General features: G+C 39.3%; 1 non-coding gene across 1 annotated transcript; it reads left to right on the top strand.

The window, feature by feature from the left end:
• Positions 1-10,886: 10,886 nt before the first annotated feature.
• Positions 10,887-10,992, top strand: LOC145593219 (small nucleolar RNA R71). Its single transcript, XR_014102592.1, has one exon. It is a non-coding gene; the product is annotated as a small nucleolar RNA R71 (small nucleolar RNA).
• Positions 10,993-13,388: the final 2,396 nt, after the last annotated feature.

Below are 13,388 nucleotides of genomic sequence, written 5' to 3'. Positions count from 1 at the left end.
GAAGCAAAGGTTGGCCACACCTCGACACCAAAACCAAGAAGTCACCAAACAAATACAAACTAATACCCCCAAGCTTATTCAAAGCTATATCGACAAGCATATATACAAAAAGCGTAAACGCTTCTCCCCCAAGCTAAAAGGAAGCATTGTCCTCGATGCTTGAAAAGGGAAAAGAATCACATCAAACTGTTTTTTGAATTTTCTCTTTTTCACTCTTTTTGTTTTGTAATTTTCATTTATCAAAGCAATTGTCCTCGCCTCTTTTAACCGTGGACGGCTTTTTCGATTTTGCATTTATTATGTCCTTGCCTTTTTTTTAACTTTGGACGGCTTTTTCATTTATTCATTTGCCATTATTCACAATATATACAAAAGACGAGCTTGGTTACAAATAAAACCAATATCCAACCTTTTAGACCACAAACTCCAAAAAACATGACCATTTGCTTCACAAAAACCAAGATTGGAACAAAAGGAAACAAAAGGCTCAAAGTTCTAAAGATGTGGCTTGAAAAGAAGGGGAAAGGCTCAAATGGTTAGTAAGATGGCAAATGTAAACCCAAAGAACTAAAAAGAAAAAAGAAAATCCTAGAAATGAAAAATTACCACCCCAAAAAATGGCCTTTGTCCTTCCTAGTTGGTTCGGTCTCGTGTTTGAGAATTATGAGTCAAGATTCAAGATTAGGTATGCAAAGGTTAAGGATCCACGCCGCACAATAAAAAATGATGAAGGCTTGAAAAAGAAAAATCCTCACACGGTTGTAGCAAAAACTTACTAAAGGTGTCAAATCCACCAAAGGAAGCAACTCCGTCTTACCACAAACCAAAAGAATCCGGCTTTAAGGCCCCAAAAGGTCTAAACTGCTACCTTAGAATACCCTATTCTAGAGTCAACCAAAGATACTCACAAACCGTGCAAACCATTGTATTTAGGAATAAAAATAGCCAATGTGCAAGTTCAAGTGGTACTAAGTCCAAAGTAAAAGCAAAAAGATGAAGGAAGAAAAGCAATGCCTCAAAAACATTTTATTCATATTCACAAAAACAAGTTTTGTTTGTTTTTTTTTTTTGTTTATTATTTTTTATTTTCATTTTATTTTCTTTTTTATATTTTTTCAAAGAAAAGAAAAGGACTAAAAACAAAATAAAGAGAACAAGGGATAAAAAAAAAGAAAAGAATAAGAAAAAGAGAAAAGGAAAACATGAAGGAAGAAGAAAAGAAAAGAAAAGAAAAAGAAAAAGAAAAAGAAGAAAAGGAAAATGAAATGAAAAATAGAAAAGTAAAGGAGAAGTAGAAAGCAATAAGGAAGTAATGCTAACACACATAAATCCCAATCAACAAACAAGTGAACATTCGGCCACAACGCCAATGTTTCCAAACACACTAGGGTGTTAAAAAGCAAACAACCTCGAACCATTGAAGTTCTCCTAGAACTAATCATAGACTAAGCAACCAAGAAAAGAAAAAGAAAAGAAATAGAAAGATCTCACCGGGCGCCAAAGCTATTGCACATTAAACAAGGCGAAAGAGCACCTTTATGAATCGTCGAAATCCAAAGCATAAGCAATAGAGCAACGTGAGAAATAAAAAACTATATACAAAGAAAATTGTTAATAACTTCAATACAAAAGAAAAGAAGAAAAGAGAAAAAAAATGCATGAAAATAAAGAAAAAGCAAGTAATAAAAGCAACAAGAATAGGATCAAATGAGTGTAGGAAGCATAATCATTAGACTGAAGCAGTATCAGGAGACAAGATATCAGACATTCATCATCAGGAATCATCATATCATAGACACAGAGAAACTCAGCGGACAGCGATCCGCGAAACAAGCAACAAAACCAATAACCGGGCAGAGAAATCAGCAGAAATACAACAGCATCATCATAAAACCAAACGACACAGAGATCAATACCAGAAGTATAGGAGACCAGGAATGAACTACAAAAGCAGGGGGGGATACGGTGAAGCACAGAAAAAAATGACATAAACCACCCCCAAGCTTAAACTGGACTACCCCCCTAACTCTAAACCTAAAGACATATAGGCAACAGAGAAACATCATGTAAAGCACATAAGAAGGGGGGTAGCCTTGGTAGTATCATTCCGCACTATGGTAAGGGATAGAATGAGAACTCCCCTCACTGGTCTCTATCATATGACTAGAGCTAGCCATCTCGCTCACGTCTATGGGAGCCTTACCCCTTAACCCACCTTCCCTCCTAGCTTTATCAACCTCAAAATAGTGAGACCAATCATCTAAGACCGGCTCACCCGACCTACCCCACCTTCTAAAAGTCTCGGGGTCCGGAAAGGGCGAAGGATTAGCCGGATCATATGTATAATCACAACCACCGGGCCGCCGATAGTCGTAAGTGTCCGGGGTGGTGCCTATGATAGAACTAGGGTGAACATGAGGGCCCTCCCAATAAGGGTAGTAAGGCTGAGGACCAATGGTAGGATCAAAAGGCTCCCATTGAGGGATAAGTCCTTGTTGGACCGGGAGATACGGGTAATTCACATAGGGCTCAATCTCCCCCCTCCGAACATGTAAATCGTACAATTGATTTGTATAATAGTCATAACCAAGATTAGGGGTTTGCATAGAAGGCATAGAATATAACACATTAGCAATAGAATCAAGCTTAGCATGAATGGTTGACAAATCAAAAGTAGAAGGAGTAGGACAGGGGGAAGGAATAGGTGTACCTTTCGGTTCAACCGTGGGAATAGTTTGAACATTCGATGAGAAAGCATTGGTTGAGCGGCCTTTTGTATGATTCATCCTACGTCGAATAGAAGGACCAATATCTCGCACCGAAGGCCTCCAAGACAAGGAATCTTTCTCTTTTGGTCGGGTAGTTGCCTCTTTGCATGGGATTAAGAACCATTCTTTAATCCGAAAAACTTTCCAAATGAAAACATCATCCTTTCTAGTACGATCGAGGAAATTTTGGTTCACAAGGGCGGAGATGTTGAGGAAATGAGAAGAAGATTTTTCTCGAGGATCAATAATTGGGGGAAGCTTATTTAACAAAGTCTTATAGTCGTCATTGATGCAAAGAGCTAGGATAGAAATCATCCCTCCAATTGGATGCTCCCCGATAGTCTAACTCCATCACGGACATCCAAGAATCGATTAATCAAATGCTCCGTGAAATCCACTAGCTCAATCTCAAAGTCGTTTTGGTTAGCTATCCACAACCAACAAAGCTCCTCTCGGGAGATAGCTCCCAAAGAGTCCTTGGAGCAAAGAGCGTAAGTGAGGAGACGGTTGAAATATCGCATAGCCGGATGAATCATGGAAGCGGTCTTGGAATTTTAAGGCTCATACTTCCCTTCCTCCGAGATACTTCTCCACCGACGTTGCTTATTATATCCATGGTCATTCACCATTCTACTATGCGCCGGATAGATACAATGATCCGCGTCCTCGGCCCATGGAAACTTGAAGTTTGAACATAGTTAAGAATCTGTCAATGAGTGATCATGATTGAAAAGTTGGAAAGTCAAAATCCTTGAGGAATAGTCACCCGGTTCTCAGACTAATTCAAGAGAAGAAAGAAATTCATAGGTCACCCTAGCATAAGTAGGGGCGCTCAAATCCAAGAACTCTAAAAGATCAAGGCCCTTTCCAAGAAGCCAAACGTCCTCATTTATGCCGAGAAACTTGGTTGTTGCTTGATCGTAGAATCTTGTTGGTCTTAGCTTTCTCTTGGATAGACGCTTGAAACGATCCCAATGTGATTCTTTAGAGAATTCAATGCCTTATGTTTCTTCTACCTCAGGTGGAGGTGGAACAACATGCCTAGGCTTGCTTGAACTTGATCTTGCCCGCTTCTTGTGACGGATTAGAGCCATCTACAAGGATGAAAACAACTCATGAGCAAATCTTTACATTTGTCATATTTCAATAATAAGCATAAGTAATTGCTCAAGAATCAAGCACAAATGCAATTATTTCAAAATAGAAACAAGAGATGGCTACATATGAACAATGCCATTAATATAGAGTCAGAATTTGAAGCAAGTAGGCATGGATTTAAAGGAAAAATTGAACATAAGAGACCAAATCATGAATCAAATTGAGCAAAATAATCTCAAACATTGAATTATCAAAGCAATAATACCATCATAAAGAATACCCATGAGAGAGAAAATGACCAATAATGGTGAATCAAGGAATCAAGCAAGGTATACAAATTCATCATGAAAAAGCTTCAAGTTAACATCCAATAACATCATTCAACACAAATTTCAAGCTAAAAGAACCAACAATGAAGTTCTACCATGAAAGCAAAAACAAGGGTTTCAAGCTTGAACAATGAGGAAGAAGATGACTAGAAATAAGAAATTATACCTCAATGAAGCCTTGAATTACTTGCAAATTGCCCAAAAAGAAGATTTAAGAAAAAATTGAACACCCAAAGACAAGATTCAAGCACTAAATCAAAACACCGAAATTTCGAAAGTATGCCCAATTTTCGAATTTCAAGTTCGAAATTTCTGGAATTTTTTTTTTTTTGGAAGGGATTTGATTATGCTTTGATGTAATTTGTGAAGAAATGAATATTAAAAATGAGTAATTGTGTGAATTTGCAAAGGTTTGGAAGGGTTTGAAGATAGAATAATGAGTGAGGGAGTAAGGGGAAATCGGGGAGAGAGAATCGAGAAATAAGGGTGGTGCGTTTGGGGTAAAAAGGTGGGGAGGCGAAGCGCACCTGGCTGCTGCGGCTGGTGCGTGCGCGCAGGGGCTTGGTACCGTGCGCACCAGTTGAAGCATGCTAGGGGGAGTTGGGAGTTTTTCCCTTGAAACCCTGACCGCTGAGGTGCGTGCGCGCAGGGCCTAGTGCATGCGCACCACATGTAGCTCGGGGAGGGCTATTTTTCTTCGTTCAAATGCTAAAATTTGCTGACCCCTGTGGTTGCGTGCGCGCGGGTGGGGGTGCGTGCGTATCATAGGGTGATTAAATTGTGTTTAAAAAATCCGGTAAGAATTTAGGAAAAGGCTAGGGAAAATCCCCTTAAATATGCTTTCGTGTTTGCATTCTCATCGGCCTATCGAGTGTCATGATCAAGTACTCAAAAGTTTCACAAAAAATAATCCAAAATTTACACGAACGGGGATATAAAAATTAATGAAAATGCAGACACGATAACATATTACCCCAACGAACTCCTTCACCTAAGCTTAACCAAACCTCATGAAATCTTGAAGTAACACCAAAACTATTGGAAATTTTCTTCGATCCAATCTCATGGTACCTAAAATCAAGAAGACAAACATAAATAAAGAGAAATTAGAAAAATTCTCAAGGATAAGAAAAATATATAAAATCATAAAATTAATAGAAAAAGGTTAGAAAACCGGGTTGCCTCCCGGGTAGCGCTTGTTTAACGTCATAGCTCGACGTCCTCCACCAATTGAGGTGGTTGTCGGAAAAGCAATGAGTGAACAAGGCCAACAAAAGCACTGTCGAAATACTTCTTGAGACGATGGCCATTGACCTTAAATGGAGAAGAAGAATCCATCATTGAGACCTCTACAACACCACTTGGAAAAACATTCTTGACTAAATAGGGACCGCTCCATGTTGACATGAGCTTTCCGGGAAACAACTTCATTTTTGAATTGTAGAGAAGAACCTTATCGCCAACACAAAAATCTTTCTTCTCAATAAGCTTGTCATGTGTTTCCTTGGAACGAGCATTGTACACACTAGCACAATCATAGGCATCAAGCCGAAGCTCCTCTAGCTCATGAAGATCTAACCACCTTTTCTCCCCCGCACTTGCCAAGTCAAAATTTATCTTCTTGATTGCCCACAAAGCACGGTGTTCAATTTCAACCGGGAGATGGCATGACTTGCCATAGACTAGGCGGTATGGAGTGGTACCTATGGGGGTCTTGAAAGCCGTTCGATAGGCCCAAAGAGCATCATCCAACTTATCCGACCAATCCTTTCGATTTCTCGCAACCGTCTTTTCAAGGATGAGCTTGATTTGACGATTTAAGACTTCCACTTGACCGCTCGATTGGGGATGATATGGGAGGCCGAATCTTTGATGGACTCCATGCTTCCTTAACAACTTTTGAAAGGCATGGTGAATAAAATGAGAACCGTTGTCGCTTATTACCGCCTTTGGTACCCCAAATCTTGGAAAGATTATCTTCTTAAACAACTTCATAACCACCTTGTGGTCATTAGTTGGGGAGGCAATGGCCTCAACCCACTTAGACACATAATCGACCGCCACAAAAATATATTGATTTTCGAAAGATGAGGGAAATGGCCCTATAAAATCAATACCCCACACATCAAACACCTCCAACTCGAGTATGTGTTGTTGAGGCATTTCATTTCTCTTAGAGAAGTTCCCAACTCTTTGACATCAGTCACATGTCTTTACAAAGCCCCATGAGTCCTTAAAGAGATGTGGCCACCATAAACCGCATTGAATGACCTTAGTGGCGGTCTTAGAGACACCCATATGGCCCCCACTTGGATCTAAATGGCAGATTTTCAAAACACTAGACACCTCTTCGTTTGGCACACAACGTCTAAGTAAGCCATCGACCTCGCTTGTATAAGATGGGATCTTCCCACACGTAATGCCTTGCCTCTCTCTTGAGCTTCTTTCTTTGGTTCTTAGAAAAGGAAGGAGGAAACTCCCCACATGCAAGAAAGTTCACTAAATCGGCAAAACATGGGAGCTCCTTTGCTTCAATAGGATACAAGAAATCATAAAGCATCCTATCCTCAATTGGAGAACCATCATCATGAGTTTGAGAATCTTCTAAACGAGAAAGATGATCCGCCACAACATTTTCCGCTCCTCTTTTATCCCTAATCTTAATGTCAAAGGTTTGGAGCTCAAGAACCCACCAGATCAACCTTGCCTTGGACTCTTTCTTGGCAAAAAAGATACTTGAGAGCCGCATGATCCGTGAATACAATGGTTTTGGAACCCAATAGATAACAACGGAACTTCTCAAAAGCATGAACTATAGCCAAGAATTCCTTCTCCGTTGTAGTGTAATTCCGTTGAGCTCCATTTAGAGTCTTGGACATATAATAGATCACACGAAGTTTTTTGTCCACTCTTTGACCCAAGACACCTCCTATTGTCGAATCACTTGCATCACACATCAACTCAAATGGTAAATCCCATCTTGGAGCTTGAACAATAGGAGTAGAGATTAGAGCTTTCATCAACTTATTGAATGCCTCGAAACACTTATCATCAAACACAAACTCGACATCTTTTTGAAGAAGATCATTGAGGGGCTTTGCAATGAGCGAGAAATCCTTGATGAATCTTCTATAAAACCCGGCATGCCCTAAGAAAGATCTTACTCCCTTTACATTCACCGGAGGTGGAAGCTTTTCATGACTTCAATTTTAGCTTTATCCATCTCTATCCCCTTGTAAGAGATCTTGTGGCCAAGGACTATGCCTTCCTCCACCATGAAGTGACATTTCTCCCAATTCAAGACCAAGATCACCTTCTAACACCTTGAAAGACATTTTTCAAGGTTTTCAAGGCATGCCTCAAATAAAACACCTCCTACGGAGAAGTCGTCCATAAAAACCTTCATCTCCTCTTCCAACATATCTCCAAATATACTCATCATGCATCTTTGAAATGTCACAGGAGCATTGCAAAGGCCGAACGACATTCTCCTATAAGCAAATGTACCATATGGACAAGTGAAGGTTGTTTTCTCTTGGTCATCCGGGTGGATAGGGATTTGGAAAAATCCCGAATAACCATCAAGAAAACAATAGAACTTGTGCCTTGTTAGTCTCTCAAGCATTTGATCAATAAAAGGAAGGGAGAAAGGATCTTTCTTTGTAGATGTGTTTAGACGTCTATAGTCTATACACATCCTCCATCCCGTGACTTTCCTCGTCGGAATGAGCTCACCTTTCTCATTCTCAACAACGGTTATACCTCCCTTCTTTGGGACAACGTGAATGGAGAGACCCACCTAGAACTAGAAATGGGGAATATGATTCCCGCATCCAAAAGTTTGGTGATCTCCTTCTTCACTACCTCTCCCATTTGGGGGTGTAGCTTTCGTTGCCTCTCAATAGAAGGTAAAGCACCCTCCTCAAGAGTTATGTGATGTGTACATAAAGCGGGGCTTATACCTTTGAGGTCATCAATGGTATAACCCAAAGCACTTCGGTGCTTCTTCAAAAAATCACACAACTTTTGAGCTTGATGCGCACTCAAAGAAGAGCTAACAATCACGGGAAAAGTGGAGTTGGGTCCCAAAAATTCAAACCTAAGGTGTGATGGAAGAGGTTTGAGCTCAACCATTAGAGCACCTTTACCTTCCTTCGATGTTGCCACTTGCAATGCCTCTTGGCTAGAAATGCTCAAACACATTTGCTCTTCAACATCCTCCAAGCTTCCATTGAGCACATCTTCATACAAAGCCATCTCCCCAGCAACGGCGCCAATTTTGACAAGAGGAAAATGTAGGTCGTTATCTACCTCTCCTAGAGCCAAACTTAATTTGTAAACACTCGACCAACCCTAATACAAGTATAAGGTAAGTCAAGGGTCGAACCCAAAGGAATGAGTAGGAACGATGTTATAGCCTATGTCAAGCTAATTCGAAGAATATAAATGGTTGTGGTTGGTAACTAAGATGTCAAAAAGCTAGAAAAATCAAAGAATTCAATATGCTAAACACTAGGGATATTGGTTCCACATGCAAGCTCAATGATTATGCTAATTTATAAATCACTCAATCGATTCAACATCACAAGGGACAAACAATAGTTGCAATCAAAGGAATCCAAAAGCTATCTCCTTGCTAGGAGTACCTGTCTTTTCCTTATTCAACAAAACATTCTCAAGAGCATCGTTAGAAGTGAGCAGTTGCTCATGCGTAGAAGACACAACATGATCGAGAGAATCAATCAACATACAATTTTCTAAAGAAGAACTTGGATACTTCATGCTATCATTCAAGTCAAATTCTATCACCTCATCCCCTACTTTGAGTGAAATTTTAGCATTTTTCACATCTATCAAAGCACCCGAAGTAGCAAGGAATGGTCTTCCTAGAATGATAGGAATATTAGTATCTTCGTCTACCTCAAGCACAACAAAATCTACCGGAATAACAAATTTCCCAACCTTCAAAGGAACATGCTCTACCTTACCCTTAGGAAACTTAATTGACCTATCGGCCAATTACAAAGTGATGTTAGTAGGTAAAAGTTCCCCTAACTCAAGTCTTTGGTACACCGAGTATGCATGAGGCTAACACTAGCTCTTAGGTCACACAAGGCATTCTCAATTTGCATTTTTATAAATGGCACAAGGGATGGAAAAGTTTTCGGGGTCTTTTAGCTTAGGTGGCATCTTGTTCATTATGATAGCACTACAATTCTCGGTCAAGTTCACCGTCTCTACACCATCACAAGTCCTCCTACCATTCAAAATGTCTTTGAGGAATTTTGCGTAGTTGGGCATTTGGGTGACAACTTCGGTTAATGGTAGAGAAAGGTGAAGTTGCTTAAGCATGTCAATGAATCTTCCAAATTGTTCATCTAACTTGTGTCTCATGAATTTTTATGGATAAGGAAGCTTGGATTTCATAATCTCTTTCTCCACTCTCACCTCACTAGGCTTCTGAATCTCAACCACACTCAAAGATGCACCATCTCTCTCATCTTCAACCAAAACCCCTTATGTGCCCTCTTTGGTCTCACTCTTCCTAGGCAAACTCTCCTCAAGAATCTTACCACTCCTTGTGACAATAGCATTAATCGGTCTCTTGGGATCTAGGCCTTGGGAAGGTAAAGAAGAAAGACTAGAATTGTCTTTCAAAGCATTAAGAAGTTGAGAATTTTGGTTTTCAAGCATCTTATAATGAGTCATCATTTCATTAAATTTCTTTTTACTTACGGTCATGTAAGTGTTCAACAACTTTATTCGATTTTCAATGATTTCTTCCAAATTTGTGCTATATGAAGAAGAAGAGGATTGAACATAGGAATTATCATTTTGGGCCTTTGGAGAAAATCCGGGTGGAGGGCCTCTTTGAGCATTGTTTTGAAAGTTCCCTCTACCTTGATTGTTCCAATTACCCCTATTTTGATTTTGACCATAACCTTGATTATGGTTACCACTACCTTGATTATGATTCCCATAACCTTGGTTTTTATTACCATAATTTTGGTTTTGATTTTGGCTACTATAACCTTGATTGTTATAGTGACCTCGAGAACCTTGGTTCCCTTAGTTCCTATAACCACCACCTTGGTTATAGTTGTCAAAATTGCCATGATTGTTGTAATTCTTATTCCATTGACCTCTTTGATTCTCAAACCTAGAATCATGATTATTTAACACGTAGTTCACATGCTCATTCACATTTCCATCTTGATCATCACTAACATCCATACATGCATGAGGGCAACTAGAAACATCATGATCATACGACCCACAATCATCACAAAACAAGCATCCACTAGGCATGTTATTAGAAGAAGGAGGGGGTTGAGAATTAGAAGACATACCTCTTCCTTTAGATTGGGAGGGAAGACTTGAAACTTGGTAGGTAGCACTTTCCAATTTTGCCTTGATAGAGGACATCTCCTTCCCAAAGTTTGTCATTTGTGAGGATAGATTGTTGATTGCATTTAGATGATCAACCGAGTACACCGAAGAGCTACTCTTGCTAGTTGACAATCTTTCTTCATCTTGCCAATCTCTATAATACCTCACTACGTCTTTAATTATGTCCACCACTTCCTCTTCCGTTTTGTTCATGATAGGACCTCCGGCTCCTCCATCTAAACATGATTTTCCTTGAGGGCTAAGGCCTCCATAGAAGATTTGAATGATTTAATAGGTTGGAATTCCGTGATGAGGACATTCTCTTTGATACTCTTTGTATCTCTCCCATACTTCACAGAGGCTCTCACTTGGCTTTTGCTTGAAACCTTGAATCAAAGCTCTAGCCTCCGCCGTTTTCTTTTGAGGATAGAAACGAGATAGAAATTCCTTGGTAACCTCGTTCCATGTCCTTAGAGAATTCGACTTAACCTCCTTGTCTAGCCATTCCAAAGCACGCCCTATGAGAGAAAAGGGAAAGAGCTTGAGGCGGATGAATTCTTGGGAAATTCCGTTCACCTTGATAGTATTGCAATATTTTTCGAACTCTTTGAGATGGTTTAGTAGGCTTTCATGCTTGGCCCCACTAAATTGTCGCCTCTCTATCAAAGTGATCATTGCCGGTCTTATTTCAAAATATCTGCCGGCGTTGTAGGTGGAGCAATCCCACTCTCAAATCTATATGCACCGGGAATCCCTAATTCTTTCAATGCCACTCTCGGTTTTTCTCCCATTCTTGCTTGTTCTTGTTGTTGTGGTTCTTCTTCACTTGAAATGCTAGGGCTCAAAGATCGTCTAGCAACCCTCAACCTTTCAATAGTTCTCTCAATTTTCCGGATCAAATGGCACTAGAGAATGACCACGTGCTCTATGCATAAAATCTCAAAAGAAATGGTTAGTAGCACGGCTACAAATGTAGCCTAAAAGAAAATCTTTTTGTATTTTCAATTAAAGGTGAATTAGACTCAACAACTATAACAAAGAACCAATATCATTCCCCGGCAACGGCGCCAATTTTGACAAGAGGAAAATGTAGGTCGTTATCTACCTCTCTTAGAGCCAAATTTAATTTGTAAACACTCGACCAACCCTAATAAAAGTATATGGTAAGTCAAGGGTCGCACCCAAAGGAATGAGTAGGAACGATGCTATAGCCTATGTCAAGCTAATTTGAAGTATATAAATGGTTGTGGTTGGTAACTAAGATGTAAAAAAGCTAGACAAATCGAAGAATTCAATATGCTAAACACTAGGGATATTGGTTCCACATGCACGCTCAATGATTATGCTAATTTATAGATCACTCAACCGATTCAACATCACAAGGGACAAACAATAGTTGCAATCAAAGGAATCCAAAAGCTATCTTCTATAAGCCAAGCTAAGGTTCACTATGAATGGCTAACAAGGAAAATCACAATCAAATTCAATCAATTAAAGCAATTCTCAAATCAAGGGTTCATGTCATTGAAATTTGCAATGCAATCAAAATTAATCTTATAGGTTAATCACTCCTAGTTTAATTAATCACATGCACAACTATGTCAACTAATTTAATTGCAACATTCAAATCAATTTAGCATCATCAACTAGCAAAAATCATCAATCAAGCATGCTTCCCCGTATCCCTAGCAACTAATCTACTCACTAACCATGGTGAAATTAAGGAACAAAACAAATTCAATCAAATTCATATTCATTTAAAGCTTAATCAAAAGAAAATCAATCAATCAACAAATTCTAGAGCAAGGAATGTCATCTCAATCAAAATTCAAGAAACTAGAAAGAATTGCATTTAAAGTAAATCAAAGGAAAGAAATCTAACAAACTTTCATTGAATTGAAGAAGGAATTTCAAGATCAAATTGAAATCTAAGATCAAATTAAATCTGGAGCTTCTCTCTCTACTTTCTCTCTCTACTATTTCTGGAAAATTATTTCTCAAGTACAAAAGTGAAGTCGTCATAAAAAAGAAAGTTAAAAGCTATAAATAGGAAAATCGAGCGAAGGGGGCCGCACAGGGCCGTGCGCACGCACAGACCAGCCGCAGGCGCGCACCCCTGTCCCGTGCGCGCGCACCCTTGCGTGGTGCACGAGGCCTTGGCTCCTTCGCTTGCTTGATCAAACTCCGCGCTCCCGAGCATCCCAAAATGATCAAATTGACTTGATTATTCACCTACAAAACACAAATAAAACAAAGAGAGAAAGCATAACAAAATAAAACTAAAACTAAAACTATGAATTATCAACTAAAAATATGAAAAACTCGTAAAAACTAATCGAGAACCAAAGTGAATTTTAAAAATGGAAAATCAAATAAAACTAAGAGAATTATATGAAAATGATGAAAGAAAATAAAGAAAATGAACCTAAATCTTATTCTTTTGAGCGCCATAAACGGCGCTCATCAATTACATCTGTCACATGACATGCAATTACCCAGGCAGTTGGCGTATTGGGTGATGACTCGTATAGATATAAGTAAAATGTTCATAACCGCAGATGGTGTTGAGTTTAGGTTTTCTAAGAAACAAGTTTGATGGGTTTTAGGGATACCAATGGGTTCAAAGACTGTTTCTTCGACAAAAACAATGACTCTTTTGGATCGTGAAAAGGTTCAGAGAAATATATTGTTGTATGGGAAGTCTTGGGAGTCCACTGGACAATGTGGTCGTGTTTACACGTCGGTTGGGATACCATTGAGTTCGGAAATGATGGATCGATTAGAGGGGCAATTTGATCCAGAA

This window comes from Chenopodium album, chromosome 18, assembly GCF_948465745.1.
Source record: "Chenopodium album chromosome 18, dcCheAlbu1.1, whole genome shotgun sequence".
NCBI lineage: Eukaryota > Viridiplantae > Streptophyta > Magnoliopsida > Caryophyllales > Amaranthaceae > Chenopodium > Chenopodium album.
Note: the sequence above shows the minus strand (reverse complement) of the source record. Positions and strands in the feature narration are given on the sequence as shown.